Below are 26,511 nucleotides of genomic sequence, written 5' to 3' on the forward strand. Positions count from 1 at the left end.
CCTCAACATTATTTTATACTTGTTCAAAAAAATAAAAAGTAGTGTAAGCATAAAGTAACATACAAAAGACTTTAACTACAATCTCTATAAAATACCTATATTTAAAAATAATATGAGGGCTTCCCTGGTAGCAAAGTGGTAAAGGACCCATTGGTCAGTGCAAGAGACATGGCTTTGATCCCTGCTCTGGTACGATCCCATATGCCAAGGGTAACTAAACCCATGAGCCTCAATTTCTGAGCCAGGCTCTAGAGCCCAGAAGGTGAAACCACTGAATCCAGCCTCCTCTAGAGCCTATGCTGCAAGAAAAGAGAAGCCCCAACAATGCCCACACACTGCAACTAGAGAGTGGCCACCACACAGAACTAGATAAAAACCACTGCAGCAATGAAGAGCCAGTACAGCCAATAAAAATATTTAAAACACAGTAATATGATTTAATCCTTAATGTTAGGTATCCAGTTATTAACAAAAGCCAAAGTTTATCTTTTTATTCCATGAACAAAATATTGCATTGAAATTAGGAAAGCTGGGGAATTTCCTGGAAGTCAAGTGGTCAAGTACTCATATTTTATTGCAGGGTTTCAGGTGCAATTCCTACTCAGGGAACTAAGACTCCACTAGCTGCATCATGTGGCCAGAAAATAAAGTAAAAAAACAAAAACAAAAAATGTTGATTTCATAGTTTCAATTAGATGGTATAATGAAACATACCCTGGCCCTGAAGTCTCTTTCTGAATTTTCCATTCCATTCCAAAATCCTCAATTACTTTTAAATGTACTACACAAAGTCAGAACTGATTTCCCCTTAGTGGTCTCTATCCGTATTTTACAACATACTGTGCATGTTAATACCCTGACGTCCACCTGCAGCTTCCTTACCCTGGTTGACAGAGAGCAGACAGCACATCCAGATGGGCCCTAGCAATCCTTGCTGCCCAACAGCACTGAGACCCTGTCTCCAACCCGTGGGTGTGAAGCCCTGCCCAGGGTGGTGCCCAGGGGAGCCTCCTCACAAGGTCCAGGTCACAGGGTCATGGGGAGATGGGATCTAAGTGAGGATGACAGATCCTGACAGAAGGTGTCTGGTTGAATGTGCATGTAAAAGTGTGAGACAGGATACTCCAGAGTCAGACAAGATTAGCGAGTCCAAAGACAGGTATTTCAGGAAGGACAGACTGAGAATCAACTGAAAATACAGTAAGAAATACTTCTTATCTGAGAAATAGCCATTCCTGACTGTTTTTTCCTCTTCCTCCTTTTCTGGGCGTCCTGGGGCAACAGGAAGCTTCAGAGGGGTGTCAAGAAAGTGGAAAACATGCTGTTTAATGCTTAGAGTCAACACAGCCCCTTCCTGTGTCCCAACCACACACACAGGGAGGACCTCACCATGTGGAACAGACAGTTCTCTGCCACGCGATGTCTCAGGAGGGATGCAGGACAGTCAACTCTGGCACAGAGTCCAACACAGGCACTTTCCCACACTTTCCCTGGCATCACACTCCCCTCCTGGTGAGGCCTCATGTACACAGCAGCAGGGGGCACCTCAGCTGACCTGAAACCCTTTTCACTGCCTCTTCTCCAGTACAGCTGAACAAGAGGGCTAAAGAGCAGAGACTACTGGGCGTGGGCATCACAACAGAAACACACCCAAGCTGTAAATCCAAGAACACTGAGCATTCAGAATGGAGACCAAGAACCTGGTCCTCTTGGGAAAACCTGGCAGCAATGGCAAATGAGGGATGGTTGGTAAAGAAGTCACAGGAGAAAGGTCCCAGCTCACTGGCTCCTCTTCTCCGTGCTCACACCTCACTGCCAGATACTTCAGGTCATTAAGGGGGTGTGCGGTTGTTGGATGGGGAGATGTCTCCTTCATATGCATTTAACTTGCATACCTTCTGGCCACTCTAACCACAGTAGTAAACTCAGCATCCCCCGCTCTGAGTAGATGAACTGCTAGAAAGCAAAGCTGCTGTCCAAGATGGCAAATGGTCCCTGGATGGACAGAGATTAGAAGACCTGGGGGCTGCAGTGAGCAGACACAGCAGACTAAAACAAGGTGGCACTTCAAGACACTAGATCTATCGGGCTTTTCAGGATTCCTCACATCTTTTTTTTATTGAGTAATTAAGTGAACACATGGGGTAAGGATCAATTAGACTTGAAATGTCTAGAACAGATATAGCAACCATCATCACTTACCCTATCTCCTCTGTCTCCTCTGAGAATTCTTCAGCCGAACCCACATTCCCAGTCCTCACCCCCAGAGTGAGATGCTGCAAGCATGCTGCAAGGAAGAGGAATACAGGGCATCCTTCAGTGAAGGGAAAAGAGGAAAGATTACAAATAATTAAGGAAGAAGGGCGTCTCTGATGAATGTAATATAGAAGCAGTAAATCTGGTTAACGTGACAGCAACTATCAGAAGGAAATGGGGAGACCTCTCTGGCTTAGACCTGAAGGAACAGAAAGAGCAAGAGCCACAGTGATGTAATGACCAAGGGTAGAAGAAAAAAACTAAGATCTGAGACAGAGAAGGTTTTGTTGTCTATGAACAAGGATTAAGTGAATGTGACCAGGACAGACAGACAATGAAAACAGGGTCAGCTTCCAGGATGAGGCTGGAGACACTGGCAGAGACCTGAGGATGACAAAGGGCTGTAGAGCCACCTGAGGAGTCAGGATGCTGCCCTGAGGACACGGGGAAGCAAGTGGAGGTGGGAGGCATCGCTTCATATTGACCTTTATTCACAGAAGACAGCTCACGATTGTCTCTCTGACTCTGAGCCTATGTTCCTGCTTCCATCCTACTGTTGTCCTTGCTTCATTGTGGAAAACTGATGTATTTCAAATTCTAAGGACAAGTGGCAACTCCCTCCAAGAACTGCCACACACAGTCACACACCCGATTTGGCCATCATTTCAGGGGTCACTGCTGCTCACCTTCTGGACTTGAGGAAACAGCATCAGATCAACTCATAGCTCACTAGTCACCAGACCACATAAAAGAGAGGAAAATGGACCATCATACTGCCTGCTGAAATTAGGTCTTGATTCAATAAAAATCATCACTGACATCCTTACTAAGCACTCATCAAAATAGTCTATAACTATTTATTAGTTACCAAAAAACATTTCCAAAATATAACATAAAGAGAAGACAGCAAAACGGCCTCAAATAAACATGAAACAAACCTAAAGTTAATCAGCTTATTAAAAATTTTTCCTTGAATAATTCTGGTGCAAAGTGAAAAAACAACTGTTAATATAGCATATATTTAGAAAAGAATGATTCGAACTAATTATAGGAGACCACGAAATCTTATCAGAAGCAAATAGCTGTTGAAAAGAAAGTAGGTACCAAATGAACTAATTGTTAACCCAAGCTACAAAAAGAATTAAATGTAAACAAAGGAGAAAGCAAAAAGGAAAACCATCACTAAGAGCATGTTTAAAATTCCTTGAAAAGGTACCATGTAGTAACAGAGTCTGTCAATCCTTAGACCACTTTTCCTCTCCCACAACCTCTACTCCACACCAGGAAAAGGGAAGCGGGTGACCCACCTCTGAGAGTCAAGTCACTGCCTTAGCCCCCACCTCAACAGACTCTGCACATGGACGTTATCTTTCAATACAAGTAATTATAACACCCACAAGCCTTACAGAAAGTTTAGAAATTCTCATCCTCCTCTGTATAATTTAAAGGAAGAAGATTTAAATTTATTAGACTGTAAAGCTAAAAAATCAATGTATCACGTCTTAATTCTTTATCCAACCAATTCAGCACTCATCTGGATCTAGTCCCCTCCCCCACCTGCACACTAGTTGTTTCCACCTCATTTGGTTTATCTGATTCCCTATTTCTTTCTCTGTCTCCCTTCCTCTTCCCCTCTGCTCTCTGGCTGTGCCTGTCCTCCTCTCTACTTCTTCCCTGACTCCCATCCTGCCTCTCTCTGCCATTTGTTCCCCATAAAGATGCTTACTCTCCAACCTCCCTGATAATCCAAAATCTCCCTGTATTTCTGCCTTTCTTCCTCCATCTCTGCCCTCCCTTCCTCCGAACTCTCTGGTACCTCCAAGTGCAATGCTTCATTTCAGCTCAATTTCTTTCTCAGCTCCTCGAATCATTCAGTTCAGTTCAATTGCTCAGTCGTGTTGGACTCTTTGTGACCCCATGGACTGCAGCATGCCAGACTTCCCTGTCCATCATTAACTCCCTGGGCTTCCCTGGTGGCTCAGAGGGTTAAGCGTCTGCCTGCAATGCAGGAGACCCAAGTTCGATTCCTGGGTCAGGAAGATCCCCTGGAGAAGGAAATGGCAACCCACTCCAGTACCCTTGTTTGGAAAATCCCATGGATGGAGAAGCCTGGTAGGCTACAGTCCGTGGGGTCACAAAGAGTCGGATACTTCTGAGCGGCTTCACTTCACCAACTTCCGCAGTCTGCTCAAACTCACATGCACCCCAACTCGGTGATGCCATCCAACCATCGCATCCTCTGTCATCCCCTTCTCCTCCCGCCTTCAGTCTTTCCCAGCATCAGGGTCTTTTCTAAAGACTCAACTCTTTGCAACAACTGGCTAAAGTATTGGAGCTTCAGCTTCAGCATCAATTCTTCAAATGAATATTCAGGACTGATCTCCATTAGGATTAAGTGGTTTTATCTCCTTGCAGTCCAAGGGACTCTCAAGACTCTTCTCCAACACCAGACTTCAAAAGCATCAGTTCTTTGGTGCTCAGCTTTCTTCACAGTCCAACTCTCACATCCATACATAACTACTGGAAAAATCATAGCTTTGACTATATAAACCTTCGTCTGCAAATTAATATCTCTACGTTTTAATATGCTGTCTAGGTTGGTCATAGCTTTTCTTTCAAGGAGCAAGTGTCTTTTAGTTTCATGGCTGCAGTCACCGTCTGCAGTGATTTTGGAGCCCAGGAATATAAAGTGCATCGCTGATTCCATTCACTAGTAGTCCCCTTTCTCTGCCAGCAGGATATTGTCTGTAGGTCAAGGTTCCAAATCTTGTATCCCCTTTGCGGGGTCTCTGTGTGAACTGCCTCTCCACTGTCGCCCTCTTTGGGACCGCTGATTTACAGCCCTTCTCCCTATAGAAGGCTATAGAAGAGGGCGGCAGAGGATGAGATGGTTAGACAGCATCCCTGGACTCAACACCCGGAGAAGGCAATGGCGACCCACTCCAGTACTGTTGCCTGGAGAATCCCATGGACGGAGGAGCCTGGTAGGCTACAGTCCATGGGGTCGCTAAGGGTCGGACTCGACTGAGCGACTTCACTTTCACTTTTCAGTTTCATGCATTGGAGAAGGAAATGGCAACCCACTCCAATATTCTTGCCTGGAGAATCCCAGGGACAGAGGAGCCTGGTGGGCTGCCGTCTATGGGGTCGCACAGAGTCAGACATGACTGACGCGGCTTAGCAGTAGCAGCAGCAGACTCAACACTACCTCCCTATGTTGCACACCTTTAACTAAACGGAGACCCTGCTGTTCTCTAAGCTTCTCTCCTTTACCCACCGTTACTTTCAAGGCTTATGCTCTATCTTGTTGCTATCTCTTCCCAAGTTCCTCACCAATCCGCTTTGCTGCCATCGTTTCTCCATCATGTTTTCTTCAATTTCTAATTCTCTCGGAGTCGCTCTCCCTGCTTCTCCTAACCCTCCTGGCCTCCTATTTGCAGGGATGGCGACTGATTAAGAAGCCCCCATCCGCAAGAGACACATTCCAGCGGGTAGTATTTGGGACACAGAACCATAGGTGTCACATGGCTGGCCCAGGCCACCTCCCCCCACACGGAGTCGGGGTAACGCTCTAAGGAATGACTGAGGGGCAGAATTACCGGCCTGATGAGACGCGACGACTGAACGGCTGGGAGCCTGTGGGGCTCATGAGCGCGACGGGCTCTCCAGAATCCCAGGACCGGGGAAAGAACCCGGCCTCTCCGGGAGCGGGGGCCGGCGCGGCCTCCAGGGGTCCAGAGAGCGAGCCTGGGGACAGCGGAGTGAATAAACTCACGTCGCCCAAAAGAATTTCACGTGGTGCAGGAAGGGTAGAGGGGTCACTGAACTCAGAAATTGGTTTTAAGCAGGAAAGAGGTGGGAAACGAAGCGTCTCAGACCAAACGCAGGCATCCGTTTCAGAGCGAGTATAAAGCAAAATGGGGTCGCCTCTTCGCCACACAGGGACATCTGAATTTGCTTGGGGACGGCCGCGGGAATTTAGGTTCAGTAGCGACCCTCAACTCACATTACAGAGGAAAGCTAACAACCAGAAGAAAATTTGAAAGGAAAGACAGAAACTCAATTTTGGCTGAGACCTCCGCTCTCTCCTCTCAGACTACACGTGTGTGACGCTGTGCGCACGCGCAGTGACAAGCCGTAGCGGCCTGGAGGCGGGGCCCGAGCGGAGCCAGCGCTCAGGGGCGCGGGCTGGAGAGAAATCAGGCCTGCGTGAAGACAGTGGGAGGGTGAGGCGGCCGGGGTCTCGCTGCAGTCAGTAAATGAAAAGAGGGCCTGCTCCTTGAGAGGAAAGGTATCATAAAAGTAGACAGTGTATTTTAAAGCAAAGGCATCACTTTGCAAACGAGGGTCCCTGATGTCAAAGCTATTGTTTTTCCAGTAGCAGGTACAGATGTGAGAGTCGGTCCATAAACAAAGAAGAGCAAAGAATTGGTGCTTTTAGATTGTGGGGATAGAGAAGAATTTTGACAGTCCCTTGGACTGCGAGGAGTTTAGTACTGGGTGTTCATTGGAAGGACTGATGTTGAAGCTGAAACTCCCAATACTTTGGCCACCTGATGCAAAGAGCTGACTCATTTGAAAAGACCCTGATGCTGGGAAAGATTGAGGACAGGAGGAGAAGGGGACGACAGAGGATGAGATGGTTGGATGGCATCACCGACTCATAGACATCAGTTTGGGTAGACTCCGGGAGTTGGTGATGGAAAGGGAGGCCTTGCAAGCTGCGGTTCCTGGGGTCACAAAGAGTCGGACATGACTGAGCGACTGAACCGAACTGTTGGATCATTGGAAAAGCAAAAGAGTTCCAGAAAAATATCTACTTCTGCTTTATTGACTATGCCAAAGCCTTTGATTGTGTGGATCACAACAATCTCAGGAAAATTCTTCAAGAGATGGGAATACCAGACCACCTGACCTGCCTCTTGAGAAACTTGTATGCAGGTCAGGAAGCAACAATTAGAACTGGATATGGAACACCAGACTGATCGCAAATAGGGAAAGGAGTACGCAAAGACTGTATTTTATCACCCTGCTTACTTAACTTATATGAAGACTACATCATGAGAAATCCTGGACTGCATGAAGCACAAGATGGAATCAAGATTGCCGGGAGCTGCTGCTGCTGCTAAGTTGCTTCAGTCCTGTCTGACTCTGTGTGACCCTACAGATGGCAGCCCACCAGGCTCCACCGTCCCTGGGATTCTCCAGGCAAGAACACTGGAGTGGGTAGCCATTTCCTTCTCCAATGTGTGAAAGTGAAAAGTGAAAGTGAAGTCACTCAGTCATGTTCAGCTCTTAGTGACCCCATGGACTGCAGCCTCCCAGGCTCCTCTGTCCATAGGATTTTCGAGCCAAGAGTACTTGAGTGCATTGCCACTGCCTTCTCCGATTGCCAGGAGAAATGTCAATAATCTCAGATATGCAGATGACACCAGCCTTATGTCAGAAAGTGAAGAACTGAAGAGCCTTTTAATGAAAGAGGAGAGTGAAAAAGTTGGCTTAAACTCAACATTCCGAAAACTAAGATCATGGCATCTGGTCCCATCACTTCATGGCAAATAGATGGGGAAACATTGCAAACAGTAGCAGACTTTATTTTCCTGGTCTCCAAAATCACTGCAGATGGTGACTGCAGCCATGAAATTAAAAGACGCTTGCTTCCTAGAAGAAAAGTTATGACTAGCCTAAACAGCACATTAAAAAGCAGAGACATTTCTTTGCCAACAAAGATCTGTCTAGTCAAAGCTATGGTTTTTCCAGTAGTCATGTATTGATGTGAGATTTGGACTATAAAGAACACTGAGTACCAAAGAATTGATGCTTTTGAACCGTGGTGTTGAAGAAGACTCTTGTGAGTCCCTTGGAATGCAAGGAGATCCAAAGAGTCCATCCTAAAGGAAATCAGACCTGAATATTCATTGGAAGGATTGATGCTGAAGCTGAAACTCCAATACTGTGGCTACCTGATGAGAAGAACTGACTCATTTGAAGAGACTCTGATGCTGGGAACGATCGAAGGCAGGAGGAGGAGGGGATGTCAGAGGATGAGATGGTTGGATGGCACCACCGACTTGATGGCCATGAGTGTGACAAGCTCCAAGAGTTGATGATGGACAGGGAAGCCTGGCATGCTGCAGTCCATGGGGTCGGAAAGAGTCGGACACTACTGAGTGACTAAACTGAACAACTTGGAAGTCTACCATGATTCAACTAGAAAGCTTCAGCAGTTAAACATTTTCATAAGACTTCAGCGTATGGCTTCATCTGTCTCAACATCCAAAGCAAACTTTGGGTGTGGTTCCACCCTCTTTTTTCAGTGACTGCAAAGTAACAAGAACCAACATGTTGGGAACTGAATATATGAAATTTCTAGTTAACAAAGAATATTCCCATCATATAGTGTGGATTGTGAAGTATTTCTGGATCTTCCCTGGTGCTCAGTGGTAAGGAATCTGCCTGCCAAGGAGGAAACATGGGACAAATCCCTGGTCTGAAAAATTCCTACATGTTTTGTAGATATCCCACGAGCCACAACTATATGACCAATAACAAGTGAATAATAAAAAATATTTCAGAATGCTCCCAGCTCACTTTTAACCTTATTGCCAAAGTTTTTTATTTCCTAATTTTTGCACAGTTATTAATCCTATTTTCACTTCATGTAAATTAGGCACACGCCATTAGTTTCATTTTGGCACAAGAGGACTCAGGAAATATAACTGCACTGTTATGTACAGAGTGTGGAAAGAATAACTCAAGTGAAAATTATTAGACTATAATCCCAAAATTGGCTATTGTTTGATTTAATCATGAAAAGAAATTCTTCTACGTTCTTTCAACCTTGAGAGCCTTTGGTGCGTTGCTACTTTCTGTTACGAAGTACTGAGATGGTGAAAACTGTGTTGTTGGAAGAAACAGGATCCATTCAGGGTTATGGGGAAAATTACACAAATTTTATTAGAGCACAAGACTTATGACACATTCTGAAGAAAACAACGGTACAACAGAAATGGCAGCTATCAATGATGAAATAGATACACACGCATACTTTTCTGGTTCTTTTGACTCAAGTTTCTTCACAATAGCTTTCCACAAATATTGTATTAGTGGTTTATCTCCAGGGTATATGTTCTTAGATACCTAAAGAGTGAGCAGTAATTACCACAACTGCCATAAAATTTGCATTTCTAAGTATAAAATATTTGGTGAAAACCGAGACACAGAGAGTACCTAAAAGCCTTGCCACATATTCTACACTGGTAAGGTTCTCTCTAGTATGGATAAACTGATGAATGGTGAGATGTGATCCCTAGTTAAGGTTTACATACTCATGTCACTTGTCAGCGTTCTCTACAAAATTAGTTCTTTTCTGAAACCTGACTTCAGATTGTTGCCTAAAATCCCTGACACATTTATTATTACATTGATACAGTTTTTATCTAGTGTGAATAGTCTCAAGAAGCTTAAGGTGTAAACAAAAAGCCTGGCCACACTGATAACATTTGGAAGGTCTCTCGAGTATGCATCACCTGATATCTTTAGGCCTGAATGGCACCTGAAGGAATAATGAATTTTCCTGATGAAGGGAATGATCCGCCCATTACTGAAATCCTGGCCACAGACATATGATTTCCTCCACTGGAGGGATTGATTGTGCTCTGAATGTACGGATTCTTGTCAGTAGGTATTTTCTCGTGTTTTGTAAAAAACTGAACACCTTCCAAAAGACTTACCACATGCACTATGTGCGTAAGATTTCAATTCACATTAATTACCTGAGGATCAGTTAGGTCTGAATACAAAATCAAAACTTTACCACATCTACCACATTCATGCAGTTTTCCTCCAGTCTGACTTTTCTGAAGGCCTAAAACTTCATATACTTTACTTCATTCACTACATTTGTAAGTTTTCACCGCACTACTGACTCTCAGATGATCTGCAAAGTCATTCCTTGTGACTGCAGGCTTTGTCATATAAATCCCATTTATGTGGCTTCTCTCCCGTATGAACGGCCGAATGGTCAGTTATGGCTGAACGTGAACTAGAAACTTTGCCATATTCATTTTTATGCTTTCAATATAGTATGAATTCTCTGATGAATTATAAGGCCTGAACTAAGATTAAAGGCTTTGCCATACTCATTACATTTGCACTAAAATGTTTCTCACAATTGTTCCATTTGTAACAGTTTTCTCCACTATGAATTATCTGATGCTTCTTATGATGGTCATTTCAAGTAAAGCACATACATCACATTTCTATGCTTTCTCTCCTGTACGAACAGCCTGATGGTGAGACTGACTGTCCATTAAAACGTTTGTCACCATTGTTTCAATTTTAAGGTTTCTCTCCAACATGAATTTTCTGATGAACCGTAAGGTTTGCATTTAGATTACAAGCCTTGACCTTGAGATCATATTTATGTGTTTTCTCTCCAGTATGAATTCATCTCCAGATGAATCCCAAGTTGTGCACATCAAGTAAAGCATCAGCCACAAACATTTATATGGTTTCTCTCCAGTATGAATTTTGGATAAACTTCAAGCTTACCAATATGACTAAAGGCCTTGACACAGACAACACATTCATATGCTTTCTCTCCAATATGAATTCCCCGATGAATTGCAAGGTTTGCAGTTTGGCTAAAGGCCTTGCCACATACATCACATTTATATGGTTTCTCTCAAATATTAGTTCTCCAATGAACAGCAAAGTAACAGCTGGAATTGAAGAGTCTGCCCCATAGATACATTTCTATGCTTTTCTCTTGTATGAACTGCCTGATGAAGAGATAAGGATGACTGTGCACTAAAAGCTCTGTCACCATTGCTAATTCGTAATGTTTCTCTGCAATATGAATTCTTTGATGAAATGCAAGGGCTGATTTGAAACTAAAGACCTTGCCACATACATCACATTTATATGCTTTCTATCCAGTATGAATTTTCTGATGAGATGTAAGGCTTCCTTTTAACTCTAAAGGCCTTGCCACATATATCACATTTGTATGGTTTCTCGTCTGAATGAATTTTCTGATATGTGAGGCTTCCATTTAAACTAAAGGTCTTGCCACATATATCACATTTATATGGTTTCTCTCCAGAATGAATTTTCCAATGAGTTGCAAGGCTTCCATTTATAGTAAAGGCCTTACCACATACAACACATTTATATGGTTTCTCTCCAGTATGAATTTTCTGATGCGATGTAAGGGTTCCATTTACTTTAAAGGCCTTGCCACATACATCGCATTTATACGGTTTCTCTCCAGTATGAATTTTCTGATGCAATGTAAGGGTTCTGTTTACTCTAAAGGCCTTGCCACATACATCACACTTACATGGTTTCTCTCGGCAATGAATTTTCTGATGAGATGTAAGGCTGCCGTTTACTCTAAAGGCCTTGCCACATACATCACATTTATAGTGTTTCTCTCCAGTATGAACCTTCTGATGAACTGCAAGTTGCGTGCTTCGCGTATAGCCACAGCCACATATATCACATTTATATGGTTTCTCTCCAGTATAAAGGATCTGATGAACTGCATGGTTTTCTTTGCGAGTAAACACCTGTCCACACACGTCACATTTGTTTAGTTTCTCTCCAGTATGAGTTCTCTGATGAACTGCAAGGTAACACCTGGAACTGAAGACTTTGCCACATAAAGTACATTTCCGTGCTTTCTCATCTAAATGAACTGCTGCTGCTAAGTCGCTTCAGTCATGTCCGACTCTGTGCGACCCCACAGATGGCAGCCCACCAGGCTCCTCCGTCCCTGGGATTCTCCAGGCAAGAACACTGGAGTGGGTTGCCATTTCCTTCCCCAATGCATGAAAAGGAAAAGGGAAAATGACATGACTCTTGATGACCTCATGGACTGCAGCCTACTAGACTCCTCCGTCCATGGGATTTTCCAGGCAAGAGTACTGGAGTGGGGTGCCCGTGCCTTCTCCGTGTATGAATGACTTCATGTATTTTTAAGGACGCCCGAGTGAAAAAACGTTTGTCACAGCTGTTATATTTGAAAGGTTTCACTTCAGTATGAATTCTCCGATGAATTCCAAGTTGTCTGTTTCCGGTTAAGCCACAGCCACATACATCACATGTATACGAATTCTCTCCAGTATGAATTCTCTGATGAATTCCAGGCTTTGACTTTCAAATATAGCCATGGCCACATACATCACATTTTTATGGTTTCTCTCCAGTATGAAGGATCTGATGAAGTACACAGCTTTCTTTGCGAGTAAAGGCCTTTCCACACACATCACATTTATATGGCTTCTCTCCAGTATGAACTCTCTGATGAATTTCAAGTTGTGACTTTCGAGTATAGCCATGGCCACATACATTCCATTTATATTGTTTCTCTCCAGTATGAAGGATCTGATGAAGTACACAGCTTTCTTTGTGAGTAAAGGCCTTTCCACACACATCACATTTATATGGTTTCTCTCCAGTATGAGTTCTCTGATGAACTGCTAGACAACACTTGGAACTGATCATTTTGGCACACAAATTACATTTACATGCTTTCTTATCTGATTGAACTGCCTGATGTTTATTAATGATGGCATTGCAAAAAAAAAAGTTTGCCACAGCTGTTACACTTGTAAGATTTCACTTCAGTATGAATTCTCTGATGATTTCTAAGTTGTCTCCATCCGGTAAAGTCACAGCCACATACATCACATTTATATGGCTTCTCTCCAGTATGAACTTTCTGATGAATTCCAAGTTGTGACTTTCGAGTATAGCCACAGCCACACACATCACATTTATATGGTTTCTCTCCAGTATGTGATGTGATGCTAAATAACACCTGGAACTGAACATTTTGCCACACAAATTACATTTACATGCTTTCTCATCTGTTTGAACTGCCTGATTTTTATTTAAGGATGACAGTGCAAAAAAACGTTTGCCACGGCTATCACATTTGTAAGATTTCACTTCACTATGACTTCTCCGATGAATTCTACGTTGTCTCTTTCCAGTCACATCACAGCCACATACACCACATTTATAAGGGTTCTCTCCAGTATGCACTCCGTGATGAATTGCAAGTCATGACTTTCAAGTATATCTATGGCCACACATATCACATTTATACGGTTTCTCTCCAGTATGAAGGATCTGATGAAGTGAATGGCTTTGTTTGCAAATAAAGGCCTTTCTAGCATCTGAGGCCAGGGGCGACGGCCGGGAGGGGCAACCCCATGTCCAAGGAGCGGTGGCTGCGCGGGCGCAGGAGGGCCTAGAGGAGATATTCCACGTTCAAGGTCAGGGGGGGTGGCGGTGAGGAGATACCCCTCGTCCAAGGTAGGAGCAGCGGCTGTGCTTTGCTGGAGCAGCCGTGAAGAGATACCCCATGTCCAAAGTAAGAGAAACCCAAGTAAGACAGTAGGTTTTGCAACAGGGCATCAGAGGGCAGACACACTGAAACCTTACTCCAGAAACTAGTCACTCTAATCACACTAGGACCACAGCCTTGTCTAACTCAATGAAACTAAGCCATGCCTGTGGGGCAACCCAAGACGGGCGGGTCATGGTGGAGAGGTCTGACAGAAGGTGCTCCACTGGAGAAGGGAATGGCAAACCACTTCAGTATTCTTGCCTTGAGAACCCTATGAACAGTATGAATAGGCAAAATGATAGGATACTGAAAGAGGAACTCCGCAGGTCGGTAGGTGCCCAATATGCTACTGGAGATAAGTGGAGAAATAACTCCAGAAAGAATGAAGGGATGGAGCCAAAGCAAAAACAACACCCAGTTGTGGATGTGACTGGTAATAGAAGCAAGGTCTGATGCTGTAAAGAGCAATATTGCATAGGAACCTAGAATGTCAGGTCCATGAATCAAGGCAAATTGGAAGTGGTCAAACAAGAGATGGCAAGAGTGAACGTCAACATTCTAGGAATCAGAGAACTAAAATGGACTGGAATGGGTGAATTTAACTCAGATGACCATTATATCTATTACTGCGGGCAGGAATCTCTCAGATGAAATGGAGTAGCCATCATGGTCAATAAGAGTCCGAAATGCAGTACTTTGATGCAATCTCAAAATGACAGAATGATCTCTGTTCGTTTCCAAGGCAAACCATTCAATATCACAGTAATCCAAGTCTATGCCCCAAACAGTAACGCTGAAGAAGCTGAACGGTTCTATGAAGACCTATAAGACCTTTTAGATCAGATCAGATCAGGTCAGATCAGTCGCTGAGTCGCGTCCGACTCTTCGCGACCCCATGAATCGCAGCAGGCCAGGCCTCCCTGTCCATCACCAACTCCCAGAGTTCACCCAGACTCACGTCCATCGAGTCAGTGATGCCATCCAGCCATCTCATCCTCTGTCATCCCCTTCTCCTCCTGCCCCCAATCCCTCCCAGCATCAGAGTCTTTTCCAATGAGTCAACTCTTCGCATGAGGTGGCCAAAGTACTGGAGTTTCAGCTTTAGCATCATTCCTTCCAAAGAAATCCCAGGGCTGATCTCCTTTAGAATGGACTGGTTGGATCTCCTTGCAGTCCAAGGGACTCTCAAGAGTCTTCTCCAACACCACAGTTCAAAAGTATCAATTCTTTGGCGCTCAGCCTTCTTCACAGTCCAACTCTCACATCCACACGTGACCACAGGAAAAACCATAGCCTTGACTAGACGAACCTTTGTTGGCAAAGTAATGTCTCTGCTTTTGAACATGCTATCTAGGTTGGACATAACTTTCCTTCCAAGGAGTAAGCGTCTTTTTCTTTCATGGCTGCAGTCACCATCTGCAGTGATTTTGGAGCCCCCCAAAAATAAAGTCTGACACTGTTTCCACTGTTTCCCCACCTATTTCCCATGAAGTGATGGGACCAGATGTCATGATCTTAGTTTTCTGAATGTTGAGCTTTAAGCCAACTTTTTCAATCTCCTCTTTCACCTTCATCAAGAGGCTTTTGAGTTCCTCTTTACTTTTTGCCATAAGGGTGGTGTCATCTGCATATCTGAGGCTATTGATATTTCTCCTGGCAATCTTGATTCCAGCTTGTGCTTTTTCCAGCCCAGCATTTCTCATGATGTACTGAAAGCCCTGTTTAATTTATGGTTCCAATTCTCACACAATCCAGAGAAGATGTCCCATGTATTAGCTAATGAGTAATAAGGTGAATCTTACCATGTGGGAATGAAAATGTCATCAACCTTAATCTCTTGAATCCTAAAGAGTGGCGTTTTGTCTCACAAATCCTGCTCACAGCGCCAATTAATGCCTTGCCAAAAGTTTTCACTTTTGTCTCAGGTTCCAAGAATTTGTTAAGAAAATATGCCACTCGTTCTATACAAATAAATATTCCAATATTTATTAGAGAATTATCTAGCTGACTTTCAATATACTAATCCAACCAGTCCATCCTAAAGGAGATCAGTCCTGGGTGTTCATTGGAAGGACTGATGTTGAAGCTGAAGCTCCAGTACTTTGGCCACCTGATGTGAAGAGCTGACTCATTTGAAAAGACCCTGATGCTGGGGAAGATTGAGGGCAGGAGGAGAAGGTGAGGACAGAGGATGGGATGGTTGGATGGAATCACCGACTCAATGGACATGAGTTTGGGTAAACTCTGGAAGTTGGTGATGGACAGGGTGGCCTGGAGTGCTGCGGTTCATGAGGTCACAAAGAGTTGGACATGACTGAGCAACTGAACTGAACTGAAAAGACAAGGAAATAGAAACAGCAGAGGATACATCACCTGCGGGAGTCCAGCTCCAGCAGCCAGGGATTCAACCTGAAGGGAGGGGCAGTGTCAGCGAGTAACGACACAGCCTCACAATTTTCTTGGACTGCGTAACTTTATTTCAAGCTTAAGATTCTTTTTATACTTTAACAAAAGCATTAGGTCAGGGGTTTGACATTTTCAATTTCCCCTCACCCAGATTTATTGTCTCCATAAATCATTGTTGCCCTTCAAACAGAGTTTCTGCTCCAGCGGTTCTCTCAGAATAGTGTTTGCTTTAACTCGTGATTACATTGTAACTCGTGCTTAAGTCTGGGCTGCATACCACAAATCTCAGCTTATTTCTTATCTTTCTAAGTCCTGTTTGCCCCTAGTATCCTGAGCTCACTATCTCTTAAAAAGGGCTTCTAGCTATTAATATCTCTAAAGTTTCTAACCTCTATAAGCTATAGTAAAATATGCTAACATTACAACATTCCTTAAATCTTTAACTTCCAACTATTTTAATTATTCCTAAGCCCTAAATTCAGCAAACTCCTTTGCCATAAACATTTTCTTCACAAATAGGCTTCAAATAGCAATCCCTCCTATGGCTGTGGACTATTCTGGAACACTCTTTTGTAAAAGTCCTTGATACAAATGTCAATGATTAACTTTATGAATTATTCTCTGAGCACAGCTGCAGAAGGCTTTAGGCCTTCTCATGCTCCTCTCAAGAAAAATAAGCACCTTAATATTCTTCTCAGTCAACTCAGTCGAGGAGAGGAAAAAACAAGTCAGAATCACAAGGCCTAACTCCTTCATCCCAGCTCCGTGCCTGCAGGACAAAGAGAGGAGGTTGGGGCTGTGCCTCCATTTTGTCAGTAATGCCTAACACAACTCCTGACAATCACCAAATTGGCTTCTGACCAACATCCAGACTGGAACAGCCCTGAGAAGTACCAGGACACAGCACATCTGGAGTCTCAACTGAATAAAGGTCCCAGGCAGCCTGTCCACTCCATGGGTGAGGCTCTAACATTGCAGTTCAGGGTTTCTGCTTATCATCCCAGGATGCAAACCGATATCATCAATCTGTGAGCAAACAGCAGCTCTGGTTTCATCTTAATGCTGTTTGTTTTGTCTTATGAAACTTGGATTTTCCTAAGCCTGGGGCTGGGTTGGTCAGAGCCTCTTTGAACAATCTCAAGGGTGAACAATCTCAAGATTTGTGTCCTAATTTATCTATGTTGCTGCAAGCCTTGAACTCACAGCAGGCAGTCATGGTACTCACAGTCAGGGTGTGTCCAGGGAGGATGGAGGCAAGCACAAAGGGATGCACTTCTTTGTCTTGAATCCTAAACAGGACTATTTATTTAATTTCCCTAACACTCTGGTGGCCGCATGGTAATAAGTTAGCTTGCCGATGTGGGAGACATGGGTTCAATCCTTGTTCTGGGAAGATCTCACATGCCAAGGAGCAACTAAGCTGATGAAGGACAGATACTGAGCCTGTGTAGCAAAACTACTGAAGTGTGTGTGCCTAGAGCCGGTGCTCCACAACAAAAGAAGCCACTGCAATGAGAAGCCATGCACCCTGCAAGCAGAGAGTAGCCCCCACTTGTCTCAAATAGAGAAATGGCCATACGGGAAATAGACCCAGTACAGCCAAAAACAAAACCAAACAAAACCAAAAGGCCTTGTCTTTGTCTCTGTGGGCACCACTGTAAAGCACCACTGGAGGGTGATGTACATTTCACACATCAAAGAACACAGCAGGAAGTTGAAGAGAAGAAAAATCTCATGTGAGAGTTCATAAACACTAAATATCTGTTTTCTCATAGAACTCTAGCACTTCAAGAGTTTCCCAAACACGATGAATTGTGTGGCTTCCTCTCTGTCCTTGTGACAGCTGACCTGAAATCACACTGTTCATCCTTTCCCATTAATCTGGTTTTCTGCTATTAGCACCTCATTCTCCACAATCCAGGGATCTTTCTCGTGCTACAAAAATAGAGTTATGATTCAGGTCAGAATCAGAAATTCCTGCTCAGAAGAAATGTCATATACTTGGCTTTTTCCAGAATCCAAACTTTCTTTTTTAAAAATAAATGCATTTGCTATCTTTAATAATTTTGTTTATTCATTTATTTTGGTTCCAGTGAGTGATCCTTGCTGCTTGGACTTTTCCCAAGTTGGGCAAGTAGGGGTTACTCTCCAGTTGCAGTGTTTGGGCTTCTCATTTGCTTTGGCTTCTCCTGAGTCCATGGGCTTCAGTAGTTCTCCAATGTGGGCTCAGTAATTGCAGCTTCCAGGTCTATAATGCTGCTTTAGTAGTTCTGGCCCACAGGCTTAGCTGCTCTGTGACGTGGGATCTTCCAGACCAGGCATCGAACCTGTGTCTCCTGCATTGGCAGGTGGAAAATCCCAGATCTTTTGTCAGTCAAGAAGTGAGGACAAAAAAAGAGAAACAAACAAACAAACAAAAAAGAAGTGAGGACATTATGATGGACAGAAAATATTTCACAAATTACTTTACTATTTGCCTCCTTCTGAATGCACAGGAACAGTACAATATACAGTATAGTATATATCAGGTATCTAGTTCCTTTCCAAGAGTTACTGGACCAAGAATACAGGGGTATAAAAAGGCATCTGGATATTTCAAAGTTTGAAATCAGCTTTATAAACACTCAAGCTCTGGAAAAACTCCTTGTGTATCACACAGTGGGCAGGTCATCAGAAGGAAAGACAAGTTTGAACTCCCGATGCCAATCACGAAGCCTTACATGTCTGAGTGAACAAGGTTTTCAGCTCAGTCAAGAAAAACAGGGCTCCCAAGACACAGTGAGGGAAAATGCAGAGATACCCCAAAGTAGATCCCTACTTCAGAGGGAAGTCATCCTCACCCACAGATAGCAGGTTCCTGAGGGTCTCCACCATCATGTCCTTGTACAAGGTCCTCTGGGCAGGGTCCAGACAGTCCCACTCCTCGGGAGTGAAATCTATGAAAACATCCTTGGAGGTCAACTGTGCCTGAAATGAAAACACATGTCACCAACGGGCCCTGAGGAGGGTTATTATTTTCACAGAAAAGGAGAAGAGGTGAGACAAGTGAGGTCAATTCAGCTGAAGTAATATTCTGATAGATCCATGCAAATCTATATGGAGCAAATTGTTGCTCTCTAATTTAGTTTCCTGTTTTTTCTAAGATGATGATATCCTCCAATCAACATGAATTCATCATGAGTGTGGACAAGACATGAAAAATATACAGATTACAATCAACAGTGGGTCATTGATGCAGAAGTGTTATGTTCAACACACTGAGTGACATTCACTATCTAGATGAGTTACAGCAAGACTGCTGTCTTCAGAGAGGACAAAGTCCACAGTGGCTTTAAAAGAACACAGACTGTGATGAGGATGTCATCATCACACTCACGAGAGGTGTCTCAACACTTCATACACACTAAGCATTAGCCTAAAGACTTTACCCATATGAACTTGTCATCAACATAACAGCAACAGTAGAGAAAGATCTGTGTCCATCTTACTGGGGAGAAGACTCTGTCACTCTAATAAATAGCTCTGATCAAACAGTTAAGAAATGAGGCAACAGCACCTGAGCTCAGGTGGTTGGGAGAGACAACTGAACCTAAGGAATCAAAGAGTTAAGTAACAGTATAAAAGACCATCCCCAGAGAGTCCCCTGAGAATACCTGAAACAAGTTCAGGGGAGCTGAAGGGCAATGGAACAGCATGAATAGTCACTGTACAGGATCACCCCCTCTACCCCACAACCCACACAATGTCAATAATCTGACCACTATTGACATTACTCATGTGATGAGGTAGAAACTATTAAAGGCCATGGAATACACACTTAAGATACAACTGCAACTGCTCTAAGCATAAACCGTATTTATGAGATGGTTTTGTAATAAAATCATGGAGTTACACATCCATGCACTCATGCATGCACATGGAAACACACAATTGATTGAAACAAGAAACGTTGTCTTTATTTTTTTCCTTCGTTCAATCAAAACTTAGTGAGTATCAACTCTGTGTCCCTAACTGGGAGTACAGCAGTGAACACGACAGAGCTTACCATCCAGCAGCCAGCCAGCCAATTACATCCATAGTTTTAACATCACTATTTTTTTATGTGCTCTGAAACAGGCCTGGTGCCAATAGAAGATTCAGCAGAAAGTCTTGACCTACATCGAGAAGTCAGACAAGGTCTCTGTGAAGAAGAAACACTTAGGATTGGCAAGGTGGGAAATGGAAGAGTCTTGTAAGCAGAGAGAAGACCTGAGTGCTCTGACACGGGAAGATATTTACTGAACAGAAAACCAGCCAGTGTGACTGCAACGTGGGAATGAAGACGGGGTAATGCCAGGTAGAGGCTGATTTCTGCAAGGCATATAAATTGAAGACGTTATTTCAAAAGCAACTGGACATAACTTAAGAATCTGCAGGAGGAAAGTTAGAGGTTTAGGTTTGTTTTTCAGCACTCACTCTGCTATGTGAGGAGGTTGTTGTTCAGTTGGCTCAGTCATGTCAGAGTCTATGGGACTCCATGGACTGTAGCCTGCCAGGCTCCTCTGTCCATGGGATTCTCCAGGCAAGAAAACTGGAGTGGGTGGCCATTCCCTTCTCCTACATTTTGGCATCTTTGGCACATTAAAAGTGAGTCAAATGTAAGTTTGATTCAGTAAGTTTGTTAACATTCTATTTCCTTTTTACAGCTTATCTGGTTTGGTTATGCTGGGCCTTCGTTGCTGTGACCCAGCTGTCTCTACTTGTGGCTGCACTGCATGGAGTTGTGGCTGCAGTGCCCAGGCTCTCATTGCAGTGGCTTCTCTTGTTTCAGAAGACAAGCTCAAGCATGTGGGCTTCAGTAGTTAAGGATTCCAGGCTCCAGAGCACAGCCACAGCAGTTGTTGGGCATGGGCTTAGTTGCTCTGCAGCATCTTCCAGGAATTGGGATGGAACCCGTGTCCCCTACATTGGCAGACACATTGCTATCCACTGTATCACCAGGGAAGTCCTCAACATTATCTTTTACTATTAAAAACATAAAAAGTAGTACAAGCAGAAATAATACAGAAAATACTTTAACGCCAATCTGTATAAAATACCTGTATTTAAAAACAATATGATGGCATCCCTGGTGGCTCAGTTATAAAGAGTCCACTGACCAATGTAAGAAACACAGGTTGTTGCCTGGCCCATTAAGATCCCACATGCTGAGGGGCAACTAAGCCCGTGAGTCTCAATTCCTGAGCCAGAGCTGTAGAGCCCTGGAGGTGAAACTACTGAAGCCAGCACGCTCTAGAGCCTGGGCTGCAAGACAAGAGAAGCCACCACAATGGGAAGTGTGCACACCGCTACCAGAGTGGTCACCGCTCTCCAGAACTAGGGAAAAGACACTGAAGCAAGGAAGTCAGAGTACAGGAAATAAATATATTTTTAAAATAATAATGTGATTTTTATCATTAATTTTAGGTATGTACTTATTAACAAACTCCAAAATTTATGATTTTATTCCACTAAGAAAATACTGAATCAAGATTAGTAAAGTTGGAGAATTCCCTCATGGTCCAGTGCTTAAGATCTCTCACTTCCACTGCAGGGTTTCAGGTTTGATCCCTACTCAGCGAACTATGACCCTGGAAGCTGAATCATGTGGTCAAAAAAGAAAGAAAAAAAAATTAGTAAGCCCGATTTCACAGTTTAAATTAGATGATGTAACGAAACACTCCCAAGCCCTGACATTTCTTTCTGAATCTTCCATTCCATTCCCAAACACTTAAGTTTTCAAGGAGGTGCTCATTTAATTTTAAATGTACTATAAAAAGTCAGAACTGATTTCCCCTCATTGGCCTCTTTGGCAGATTTTACCATGTACTGTACATGTTAATACCTGAGGTCCACCTACAGCTTCTTTACCCTGATTGACAGAGAGCAGACAGCGTATCCACATGGGCCTTAAGCAACCCCTGCTGCTCAACAGCACTGAGACCCCGTCTCCAACCCATGAGTGAGAAGCTCTGCCCAGGACGGCACTCAGGGGAGCCTCCTCACAAGGTCCAGGTCACCGGGTCATGGGGAGATGGGATCTAAGTGGAGACACCAGGCCCTGAGGGAAGGCCCTGGGTGAGTGTTCATGTACAGGAGTCAGACAGGATACTTCGGAGTCAGACATGATTAGCGAGTCCAGAGAAGGCCATTTCAGGAAGGCAGTGTGAGAATCCACTGAGAATATGACCTTACCAGAGAAAGAGCCATGCCTGACTCCTGTTTTTTCCTCTTCTGGACTTCTTCATCCGTGAGTCTTCACAGTTCTATCATGAAAGTGGAAAACATGCTGTTTAGTGCTTAGGGTCAACACATTCCCTTCCTGAGCCCCAACCGCACATACAGGGAAGCCCTCACACTGTGGAACAGACAGTCCTCTGTGCCCACTGTCTCAGGAGGGACGCAGGACGGTCAACTCCCACAGAGAGACCAACACGGGAATTTCCCACACTTTCCCTCGGATCACACCCCCCTCCTGGTGAGGCCTTATGTACACAGAAGCAGAGGACACCTCCACTCAACCCACAATCCCCTTCAGGTCACACAGCAGGCCCTGGTCCAGCCGCACTCAGAGCAGAGTGCCCTTCCCTCCCCCAGGGCTTGATCTCAGTCTCAGAAGTGGAGGCTAAGAGCCCTGGTGCTCAAAGCAGGATCCAGATCGGAATCATCCGCAGCCTGTGAACATTCCTGGGGTGAGACCCCACACGAGATCTTGAGGAGTGTGTTTTTTGAGGGAGGGGTACAAAACATGCCTGGGCAAAATGCCTCATGATCTCATGTGAAGCCTGGGTTGATCACTAGTGAAGGATTAAGGCCAGGCCACCTCCCACTTTCTTCTTTTCCAGCTTTACTGAGACTAACGCAAAGGGTTATGTGTACATATACCATACACCATGTGATCATGTGACACGTGTCCACTGTGAAATATTTATCACAATCTACGAACCAACACATCTATCACCTTCAAATTCCCATGTTCTGTATGTGGTGAAAACACTGACGATGCACTCTTCCGACAAATTCCCAGCATGCAGTAACAGAATGGGATTAACTAAGGTCAGTGTGCTGCACATACCTCCCCAGGACGCACTCATTTTACAACTCAAAGTCTGTACCACCCTTCGACCAATATCTCCCCAACCTCCCCACCTCCCAGCCCCAGATAACCACCATCTCACTGTCTGATACTAGTGAGTTTCACTTTTTTACATTCCACATATAAGCAAGCCCATACAATATCAGTGTTACCCCGTCTGTCCTAATTCACTTAGCATAATATTCTCTGCATTCATCCAGGCTGTCCCAAGTGACAAAAATCTCCATCTACACGGGAAGGGATAAGAAAACCTTCCTCAGTGATCAACACAAAGAAATAGAGGAAAACAACAGAATGGGAAAGACTAGAGATCTCTTCAAGAAAATTAGAGATACCAAGGGAACATTTCATGCAAAGATGGGCACAATAATGGACAGAAATGGTATGGACCTAACAGAAACGGAAGATATTAAGAAGACATGGCAAGAATACACAGAAGAACTGTACAAAAAGATCTTCACCACCCAGATAACCACGATGGTGTGATCACTCACCCAGAGTGAGACACCCTGGAATGCAAATTCAAGTGGGCCTTAGGAAGCACCACTAAGAACAAAGCTAGTGGAGGTGATGGAATTCCAGCTGAGCTATTTCAAATCCTGAAAGATGATGCTGTGGAAGTGTTGCACTCAATACGACAGCCAATCCGGAAAACTCAGCAGTGGCCACAGGACTGGAAAAGGTCAGTTTTCATTCCAATCTCAAAGAAAGGCAATGCCAAAGAATGTTCAAACTACCACACAATTGCACTCAGCTTACATGCTAGCAAAGTAATGCTAAACGTTCTCCAAGCCAGGCTTCAACAGTATGTGAACTGTGAACTTCCAGATGTTCAAGTTGGATTTAGAAAAGGCAGAGGAACCAGAGATCAAATTGCCAACATCCACTGGATCATGGAAAAAGCAAGAGAGTTCCACAGAAACTTCTAATTCTGCTTTATTGAATATGCCAAACCCTTTGACTGTGTGGATCACAACAAAGTGTGGAAAAATCTTAAAGAGCTGGGACTACCAGACCACCTGACCTGCCTCCTGAGAAATCTGCATGCAGGTCAAGAGGCAACAGTTAGAACTGGACATGGAATAACAGATTTGTTCCACATTCGGAAAGGAGTTCATCAAGGCTGCATACTATTACCCTGCTTACCTAACTTACACGCAGAGCACATTATGTGAAATGCTGGGCTGGATGAAGCACAAGCTGGAATCAAGATTGCTGGGAGAAATATCAATAACCTCAGATATGCAGATGACACCACCCTTATGGCAGAAAGTGAAGAGGAACTCAAAAGCCTCTTGATGAAAGTGAAAGAGGAGAGTGAAAAAGTTGGCTTAAAGCTCAACATTCAGAAAATGAAGATCATGGCATCTGGTCTCATCACTTCATGGGAAATAGATGGGGAAACGGTGGAAACAGTGACAGACTTTATTCTGGGGGGCTCCAAGATCACTGCTTATGATGACTGCAGAAATGAAATTAAAAGACGCTTGCTCCTTGGAAGAAAAGCTATGTCTATGACCAACCTAGACAGCATATTAAAAAGCAGAGACATTACTTTACCCACAAAGGTCTGTCTAGTCAAAGCTATGGTTTTTCCAGTAGTCATGTATGGATGTGAGAGTTGGAATATAAAGAAAGCTGAGTGGCGAAGAATTGATGCTTTTGAACCGTGGTGTTGGAGAAGACTCTTGAGAGTCCCTTGGACAGCAAAGAAATCCAACCAGTCAATCCTAAACGAAATCATTCCTATTCATTGGAAGTATTGATGTGAAGCTGAAACTCCAATACTTTGGCCACCTGATGAAAAGAACTGAGTCACGGGCAAAAACCCTGATGCTTGGAAAGATTGAAGGTGGGAGAAGGGGATGACACAGGGTAAGATGGTTGGATGGCATCACTGATGCGATGGACATGAGTTTGAGTAAGTTCTGGGAGTTGATGATGGACAGGGAAGCCAGGCGTGCTGCAGTCCATGAGCTGGCAAAGAGTCAGACATGGATGAGCAACTAAACTGAACTGAATATGTCATTACAAATATGTGTGTATATTTGCCTGGGTTACCCGTGAGGACTTCCCTGGGAGCTCAGAAGGTAAAGAATCTGCCAGCAATGCAGAAGACCCAGATTTGACCCCTTGGATGGAAAGATCCCCTGGAGAAGGGAATGGCAACCCACTCCAGTATTCTTGCCTAGAGAATTCCATGGACAGAGAAGCCTGGCAGAGTACAGTCCCTGGGGTCACAAAGAGTCTGAATGACTGAGTGACTAACACTTACATTTACATGTTTTCAACCTGGATCCTGGGGCTCTTTAATCAATAGAAATAGTTATGAGACCAGGGGGGAATTTCAAGAAAGGCTTTATTGGGACTCCTGCTGCAGTAAGGAGAGACAGAAAAAGAAGTGTGTGCCCCTGCTCCTCCCAAAAAGCGGGGTGAGTTGATCCCTTTGGTTAAGGCTGGAAGGAAGCTGAGGTGATCTGCCCTGCCTCGGGCCCCCCGGTGGTGCTGTGAGCCGGGATCACGGGAAGTGACCTGCTTTTGCTTCTGGAGCCTCAGAAATCAAGCTTGGTTTGTGGTCCTTTTACTTATTGTTCAGAATTGCTGTCCGCTCATGAATGTGGTTATAGTTTTTTCATTCAATTACATTTTCTTTGAGGTCTGTTGCCCGAGAAGATGTTCGTCCAGGTGCAAGAACTGCAGTAAAAGGTCCCAGGACCCAGCCTGTCTCATACACACATCACGGTTTCATCATCCACTCGGCTGAGCACAGACATTCAGGTTGTTTCTACAACACATGGCTGTTGTGAATCATACAGAATGGGTTACGGGAGTGCTGGTTACTCCTGCAAAATACTGATTTTTGCACAGGACTTCCCTGATGGTCCAGTGGTGAAGAACCTGCCTAGCTCTTTGGGGGATGTGGGTTCAATCGCTGGTGGGGGAACTAAGATCCCAAAGGCAGCAGAGGGACTAAGCCTGAGCACCACACTAGAATTTCGGTGCACTGAAACCAAAGATCCTGGAGGACGCAGGCAAAGCCAAATACATAAAGTTTTTAAAAATTTGCTTTTCTTAGCTATATAATTAGAAGTGAGCTTGCGCGATCCTATGCATGTTCTATTTTTAATCTTTGGGTAACTCGGTACTGTTTTCCTGGAGAAGGCAATGGAACCCCACTCCAGTAGTCTTGCCTGGAAAATCCCATGGACGGAGGAGCCTGGTGGGCTGCAGTCCATGGGGTCGCTGAGAGTCAGGCACGACTGAGCGACTTCACTTTCACTTTTCACTTTTATGCAGTGGAGAAGGAAGTGGCAACCCACTCCAGTGTTCTTGCCTGGAGAATCCCAGGGACAGGGAAGCCTGGTGGGCTGCCGTC

Source organism: Bos taurus, chromosome 18 (genome assembly GCF_002263795.3).
Source record: "Bos taurus isolate L1 Dominette 01449 registration number 42190680 breed Hereford chromosome 18, ARS-UCD2.0, whole genome shotgun sequence".
Taxonomy (NCBI): Eukaryota; Metazoa; Chordata; class Mammalia; order Artiodactyla; family Bovidae; genus Bos; species Bos taurus.